This window comes from Odocoileus virginianus, chromosome X (genome assembly GCF_023699985.2).
Source record: "Odocoileus virginianus isolate 20LAN1187 ecotype Illinois chromosome X, Ovbor_1.2, whole genome shotgun sequence".
Taxonomy (NCBI): domain Eukaryota; kingdom Metazoa; phylum Chordata; class Mammalia; order Artiodactyla; family Cervidae; genus Odocoileus; species Odocoileus virginianus.
The window spans coordinates 34683171-34691077 of NC_069708.1; positions in this window are offsets into that span (position 1 = coordinate 34683171).

The window sequence follows — 7907 nt, forward strand, 5'->3', positions numbered from 1 at the left end:
AAATTTGAATTTCAGGAAGATAACAAATTACTTTTTAGTATGAAATACACCCATGAAATACCTGGGGCACACTCGTATTAAAAACATTATTCATTTAAGTGAAACTCAGATTTAGTTGGGCTTCTTGGCATCCTGTATTTTGTCTGACAATGCTACCTTAAACACTGTCCTTTGCTTTTTCCAGGGTAATTAAAACAACAGTGAACATTGAAGATGGGGAGAGAACAGTGGTACAAAACATGATGGCAGTGGGCAGAGAACTGAGGGACCCAAGTAAGAGGTGAAAAGACCAAGAGTTCTGGAGGCTATTGTCAACTTGAGAAAAACTTACACAACATGAGAGTTTTATTTGCAGCAAAATGAGGACAATAGTCCAGGAGACGACATTTCAGATAGCTCTGAGAAATTGCTCCAAAGAGGCAGGGTGGAGGGAAGGTCAGTATATATATATATATGATTTTGGTGAAGGGGGAGTACATGCAATCAAGCACAATTCTTTTTGCAGATTTTGCTAGTCATGAGGAGGATTCATCACTATGAAGGATTTTAGTGTTTTTCTAGATATAAGGAGATAAAAGAATTGGGCTCATAAAATTGGCTCCTGAAAATAACTGAAGACCTGTTCTGCCAGTCCCCCACACCCCCCCCCCATGCAGAGAGACTCATTTCTGCTCTCCATCATGAACTACTTTCAAGAGGTGGTATTGAAAGTCAGCAGCAGAAGCAGCACATGATCTAATCCTTGTAGAAATAGAGGGCAAGTACCAATTTGTAGTTGACATGGCCCCCTCATGGTCGTAAGTTCAACCATGGCTCATGAGGCATTCCATGATCATTTCATCCCACAGTGCTAGGAAGCCCATCTCTAGGCCTGGCAAATATTTTACTGATAGGCCACTTAATGTACTTTACTGGACTAGGTCATAACAGTAGCTAAAGAACTCTGGGTCACCTGTCTTACTTGTCTGTTATTGTCCAGGAAAAATCCCTTCTTATTGTAACTTTCCATACCTAGAATTACACTATTACAATTATTGATCTCATATAAAACTATATATTTTGTCAGAGGCTCAGTCACACATTTGGCAATGCAGGAAACAACAATCTTGTAAAACAGGCAAAGTACAAATAACATAGATAGCAGTATTAATAAAGTTGCAAGTAGGAGTTAAGTCAAGAACTTCCATTACATGCAGCCCAATATACTCTCAGGTCATCTGACTTAGTCTATTCTGTACCATTTTTTATCTTCCAAGAAAATTATGTATTGGCACTGTCCATAAGTCTCTCAGCCCAATTTCCTAGTGTTACCAAGCTGGTTATCCTTAGTTTAACGTAAGGGCCCTTAAAATTCAAATGACCAGAGTCTGGTGTTAACCACATAAATTCATCCTGTAATTGTGGGAGGTTTGATTCCTTGGCTGATTTATTTCCTTGTTGCTTTGACTGAGGTTAAATAATTTTAGAGGAAAATTCATATTTATGACCAGGGTCAGAGTAGGTATTATTAACTGGCCAGATGAGAGGATCCCATCTAGTAATATTAAGAGTAGACTGAACTTTCTTTCTTCTAAAATAAATTTCCTAAGAGCTATCCAATCAGAATCTTGGAGGGGAGAAATCCACCAAGCAACCCCCAAAGTACTAGACACAAATAATTGGCTGCAAACCCAACAATTGGGTTGATTTTTAAAATAGGAATAGAAATCTCCACACTTTTTTCCATAGTGGCTGTACTAGTTTGCATTCCCACCAACAGTGTAAGAGGGTTCCCTTTTCTCCACACCCTCTCCAGCATTTATTGCTTGTAGACATTTGGATAGCAGCCATTCTGACTGGCGTGTAATGGTACCTCATTGTGGTTTTGATTTGCTTTTCTCTGATAATGAGTGATGTTGAGCATCTTTTCATGTGTTTGTTAGCCATCTGTATGTCTTCTTTGGAGAAATGTCTGTTTAGTTCTTTGGCCCATTTTTTGATTGGGTCATTTATTTTTTCTGGAATTGAGCTTCAGGAGTTGCTTGTATATTTTTTAGATTAATCCTTTGTCTGTTGCTTCATCTGCTATTATTTTCTCCCAGTCTGAGGGCTGTCTTTTCACTTTGCTTATAGTTTCCTTTGTTTTGCAAAAGATTTTAAGTTTCAGAACTGCCATATGACCCAGCAATAGCACTTCTGGGCATACACACTGAGGAAACCAGATCTGAAAGAGACACGTGCACCCCAATGTTCATCGCAGCACTGTTTGTAATAGCCAGGACATGGAAGCAACCTAGATGCCCATCAGCAGACAAATGGATAAGGAAGCTGTGGTACATATACACCATGGAATATTACTCAGCTGTTAAAAAGAATTCATGTTAATCAGTTCTAATGAGATGGATGAAACTGGAATCCATTATACAGGGTGAAGTAAGCCAGAAAGATAAAGAACATTACAGCATACTAACACATATATATGGAATTTAGAAAGATGATAATGATAACCCTATATGCAAAACAGAAAAAGAGACACAGATGTACAGAACAGACTTTTGGACTCTGTGGGAGAAGGCGAGGGTGGGATGTTTCGAAAGAACAACATGTATATTATCTATAGTGAAACAAATCACCAGCCCAGGTGGGATGCATGAGACAAGTGCTCGGGCCTGGTGCACTGGGAAAACCCAGAGGAATCGGGTGGAGAGGGAGGTGGGAGGGGGGATTGGGATGGGGAATACATGTAACTCCATGGCTGATTCATGTCAATGTATGACAAAACCCACTGAAATGTTGTGAAGTAATTAGCATCCAACTAATAAAAATAAATGAAAAGAAAAAAATAATAAAATAGGAATAGAATCATACCCATGATAGGAAACACTTGATTCATATACGAAGTTCCAAGATATCAAGAAAGCATTATAAATGATCATATGAATTAGGTCCAGGATCTTGGGCTAGCTGTCTACTTCTGATTGTCTTCTCATTCAGGTGTAAATGAAGAGTCTTCTATTTGAGCATTGTTTCAAGGTGAGTTTGAGGTCAGCAGTCCTCTCTGTAGACCAGTCTGGTTCAGGGGCTCTTTTTAATTGAGAAATATGAATCCTAGGTCAGTTACCTTTAGTTTTGCTGCATATTAACTAGTTAAGAGTAACTTCTGAGAGCCTTCCCACCTGAGTTGTTCTTTAAATGATGTCTTTTCTAATATGTATAATCCCCTGGTGGCAGGTAGTAATCTTCATCCAAAAATTACTGAGATAAGATTCAGAAACTAACTTAGAGTGTCCTTTTAATAATTCAATTAAACTTTACATTCATATAGTGTAACATCAAAGAACTATCCAGGAAGTGAGTCTTAGTCAATACAGAACTCCATGAACAAAACTTGGATTTAACATTCATTGAAACATCTTTTTTCTCTCTCTAAAATTACCCTTATTTCTACCATATATATCAAAATTGACAATAATAAGTTTGCAAAATAAGTCAAAAAATTTGGTCTGATAATTTATATAACTCTAATTTGAACATATATTCTTCTTGCTTTGGTGAAACATTTATAAGGAGTCTCAGACTGAACCTCTGAGGGTTAGTAAGATCAAGTCAAGGGTTTATCACAGATTTTTCTCAATAGATCTAGCTGAATTCCTCCCTTTTCAAGGCCCCCAAAATACCTTGCGATTTCTATATCTGTTAGTAAGGTAGCCCTCCTAATTTATCTGATAAAACTGCTGAGAATCTAAGAGTTCACAACCTCTGAAGGGAGCAGATAGAGAACAAAGATAAGTGTTTCATTTCTACTTACAAAGATATAATAAACTGAATTACTATGAGTCATAATTAGTTTGAGGGAAAGATTTCCCTATACCTTGAAAATACAGATTTAAATCAGTAATTTCTCAGATAGAAACCATAAAATTTATAACCATACTTACCAGTTTACTCAGTCTTAGGCAATGAATCGTTTTGTCAACAGTTTTATGGAACCATCAATTTTCCCAGTATAATTATTTAATTCCTTTCCCAGTTCAGCATTACAGTCTGAAAATCAGAAACTGGTATTTATTCAAAGGTCCTTTACATAAATCTTCTTGACAAAGAAGCAGAGTCATCAGAATAAAACCATAACTGTTTAGAACTACAAAAGACCTAAGAAGGCATGTTTAAAACCTGATTACAATGCAATTGACAAAGAAAGTTGGTTACTGCTGTTACATACAACACTTTAAGATAATGACTAGTATGATGACTGATAATGTCATACCAGGACATACCAGATTTTAAGGAATTTGATATAATTTCTAGGATATCTCTACTAATACTATTTATTATACAATATAACTTAAGAAAATTTATTAATTTCACAATGACAATGCTTTCTGTGTAATTTAATATAACAATGAGACCAACTAAGTTGTTATCTCTCTTTTGGATGTTTCAAGGCCTCTTTGAAGCATCCCAAAGTTAGCTAGCAGTCAAAGGACTTCATTAAATCTTGATTTTGTAAGTTTTGTAAATAAATATCAAAAGAGTTTAGAACACTTAGTCAGATAGGATCATAGATCACTGTGAAACAATAGTTAATTACTTAAAGTAACAATAAAAGATTTCAAAAACAAATACAGAACACTTAAAAGGTAACAAACTTAAAATCTGTTATCAAAGGTAGTTCAACATCTTAAGAAAATGTGTCCTCTTAGAGAGAAAAGCCATATTCAAGTTTTGTACCAGTTTACTTTTAAAATTAATTTACTCAATTAAATTTATTTTAAACTTAGTCAAACTTTACTGAGCACAAAACTCTCTTCTCGTGGTCCCAAGATGGTGGAAGAACAGGATGGGGAGACCATTTTCTCCCCCACACATTCATCAAAAGATCATTTGAATGTTGAGCAACTTCCACAGAACAACTTCTGAACACTGGCAGAGGACACCAGGCACACAGAAAGCAGTCCAATCTCTTCAAAAGGAAGTAGGACCAAGTACAAAAGATGGAAACAGAGAAAAAGATTTAGGGATGGAGACCCATCCTGGAAGGGAGTCATGAAAGAGGAAAAGTTTCCATACAATAGGAAACCGTCTCACAGGTGTGTCTGTGGAGAGTTTAGGAATCTCAGAGGGCAGCATAAGCAGGAGAAAAAAACAATAACAGCAACAAACCACAGAATATATGCCTAACTGCAACTTCCAGTGGAGAAGTGGCCCAGACCTTTGCGTCCATCATCAGTGAGTGGGAGCTGGGCGGGGAGGCATGGACTGGATCATCAGTCCTTAGGGTAAGGACCAGGCCTGAATGCCCTGAGGACAATCTGAGGGCACTAATTTGAGATAGCAACCCAAATAGTGGGATCACCAGAGAGACAAAAAGAAAAAAAAGACCTTTCCCATGAAATGCTCTCACTCTGCATGGTGACCCCTTGTGCACTCACAAATCAAAGGATTGAGGGAATGTCAAAGGAGAGCAAGATGGCTGCCATATATGGCCCTCCCTCCCTGGAGGCAGAGAGACAGGCCTGCAACAGCCAGAGCTAAAAGGCAAGGGGCTGCTGCAGTCCTGGCCCCAGAGACCACATCTTCCACCAAACTGTGAGCAGGCTCCCATTTGCTAACCACGTCTTCCTGAAACCGTGGATAGTTGGCATCTGCCAGAAGTGTTTCAGTCTGAGATCAGCTCCCCAGAAGAGACACACAGCATACCTGGGACTGTGCTATAGTGTCACACCAGGGAAACTGAGCAGCTGAGACTGAGGAGGTGAGGAAGACACACAGCGCACCTGGGGCAGTGCGTTTGCCAAGCACCCAGTTGCCTGAGATGCTCTGGACCTGGGAAGGGCACAAAAAACACAGCCCATCTGGGTCTGTGCCCCTGTGGAGCACCTGAGAACCTGAATGGCTTAGTCCAAGGAATTTCACAAAATGCAGGGCCCACCTGGGACAGTGCCCCTGCAGAGCACCCTGAAGCCTGAGCAGTGTGGACCTGGGAGGTACACGCTGCCTTGGGTTGTGGCAAACCCAGTGTGGTCCACCCATTGTGAGCAATCCCCACACATGCCAGTGGTATTTGTTTGCATTGTCACTCCCTCTCCAGAATGCAACTGAACAGGTGAGCATAAATAAGTGGACATCTTTGCTCCCTTGTATCAGGGTGGAAATTAGACACTGAAGAGACTTACAGACAGAGAAAGCAAAAATAAACAAAGAGAAAAAAGAAAAAAACAAAGAAGGGGGATCCCCAATGGAAGTGACAGGTGCAACAGATTAAAACCCATTTAATACTGGGTTTTAATACTAAGCACTTAATACTGAGACTGTGCATTTGAAGGGCACCTATAGAACTTGAGAAAAAGTACAAGCTGGAACAAAGGACTATCTGACACTGAACTGACCCCACACTGCCCACAACAGCTCCAGAGGAATTCCCAGATATACTTTTACTATTATAATTTTTAATTATAAAAAATCAGTTCTTTATTATTCTCTTAACTTTCATTTTTATAGTCTTTCAAAAGAAATCCTATTTTCTAAAAAATTCCATATATATTTTAAAAAAATTTGTGATTGATTTTGTTTGTATTTTTTGCATTGTATTTTTGAGAGTCTAGCCTCTATTCTAAGTTATTAATCTTTGCTTTTTGATATTTGCTACCAATTTTGTACCTTTAAGGATATAATCTTGAGTATCCATTTTCACTTGGGGATTTGATTACTGGTTTCATTGCTCTCTCCCCTTTTGATTCTCCCCTTTCTCCTCCAGGTCACCTCTATCTAAGTTGTGGCACATATACACAATGGAGTATTACTCAGCTATAAAATGGAACATATTTGAGTCAGTTCTAATGAGGTAGATGAAACTAGAGCCTATTATAGAGAGTGAAGTAAGTCAGAAAAACACCAATACAGCATATTAATGCATATATATGGAGTGTAGAAAGATGGTAATGATGACTCTATGTGCAAGATAGCAAAAGAGACACAGATGTCAAGAACAGATATTTGGACTATGTCAGAGAAGGAGAGGATAGGACAATTTGAGATGATAGCATTGAAACATGTATATTACCATATATAAAAGAGATGACCAGTGCAAGTTCCATGCATGAAGCAGGACGCTCAAAGCTGGTGCTCTGTGACAAACCAGAGGGATGGGGTGGGGAGGGAGGTGGGATGAGAGTGGGGTTCAGGATGGGAGGACACATGTACACCCATGGCTGATTGATGTTGATGTATGACAAAACCTACTAAACTACTGTAAAGAAATTAGCCTTCTATTAATGTCAATAAATTAAATTAAAAAAAAAAAAAACCTCTTCTCGGGGTCCAGTTTCCAGAAAACTTTCACCACTTTCTATAGCATCTTTTTATTTTTTCTATTCAGAAACAGCCAGTTGTAAGTCAAACCTATTTATTTTTCCTTGATAAAATGCAATTCCATTTCTCATACCTTCTTTACTGATAACATACATACTCCTTTCCTTAAGTAACCATGAACTACCCTTTATATACATACTCCTTTCCTTAAGTAACCATGAACTACCCTTTAAATCAACAATATGTAGATTGGTGAACATAAATCTTAACAATAATTTCTGTAAGAAGGTGCTTTTTTATAGAAAATATTTCAGTGTGTCACCAATTGTATTCATTAATAGTCCAAAATGTCTTTGGTTTTTATGCAAGAGGAAGCGAGTGTTCAGTAATTTGTGTTTAAATTTATTATTTTATTTGGAAATGACCAATAAACTTCCATCATTTAATTCAACATAACTCAAGAAATTCAGGTTACCAAAACCTTGAGAGGCTATTTTAGATAAACATTGCTAAAGCATAAATATTCTTTTAAAAAAATGATTAATTTATTTTAATTGGAGGCAAAATACTTTACAATATGGTAGGCTTTTTTTTTTTGCCATACACTGACATGAATC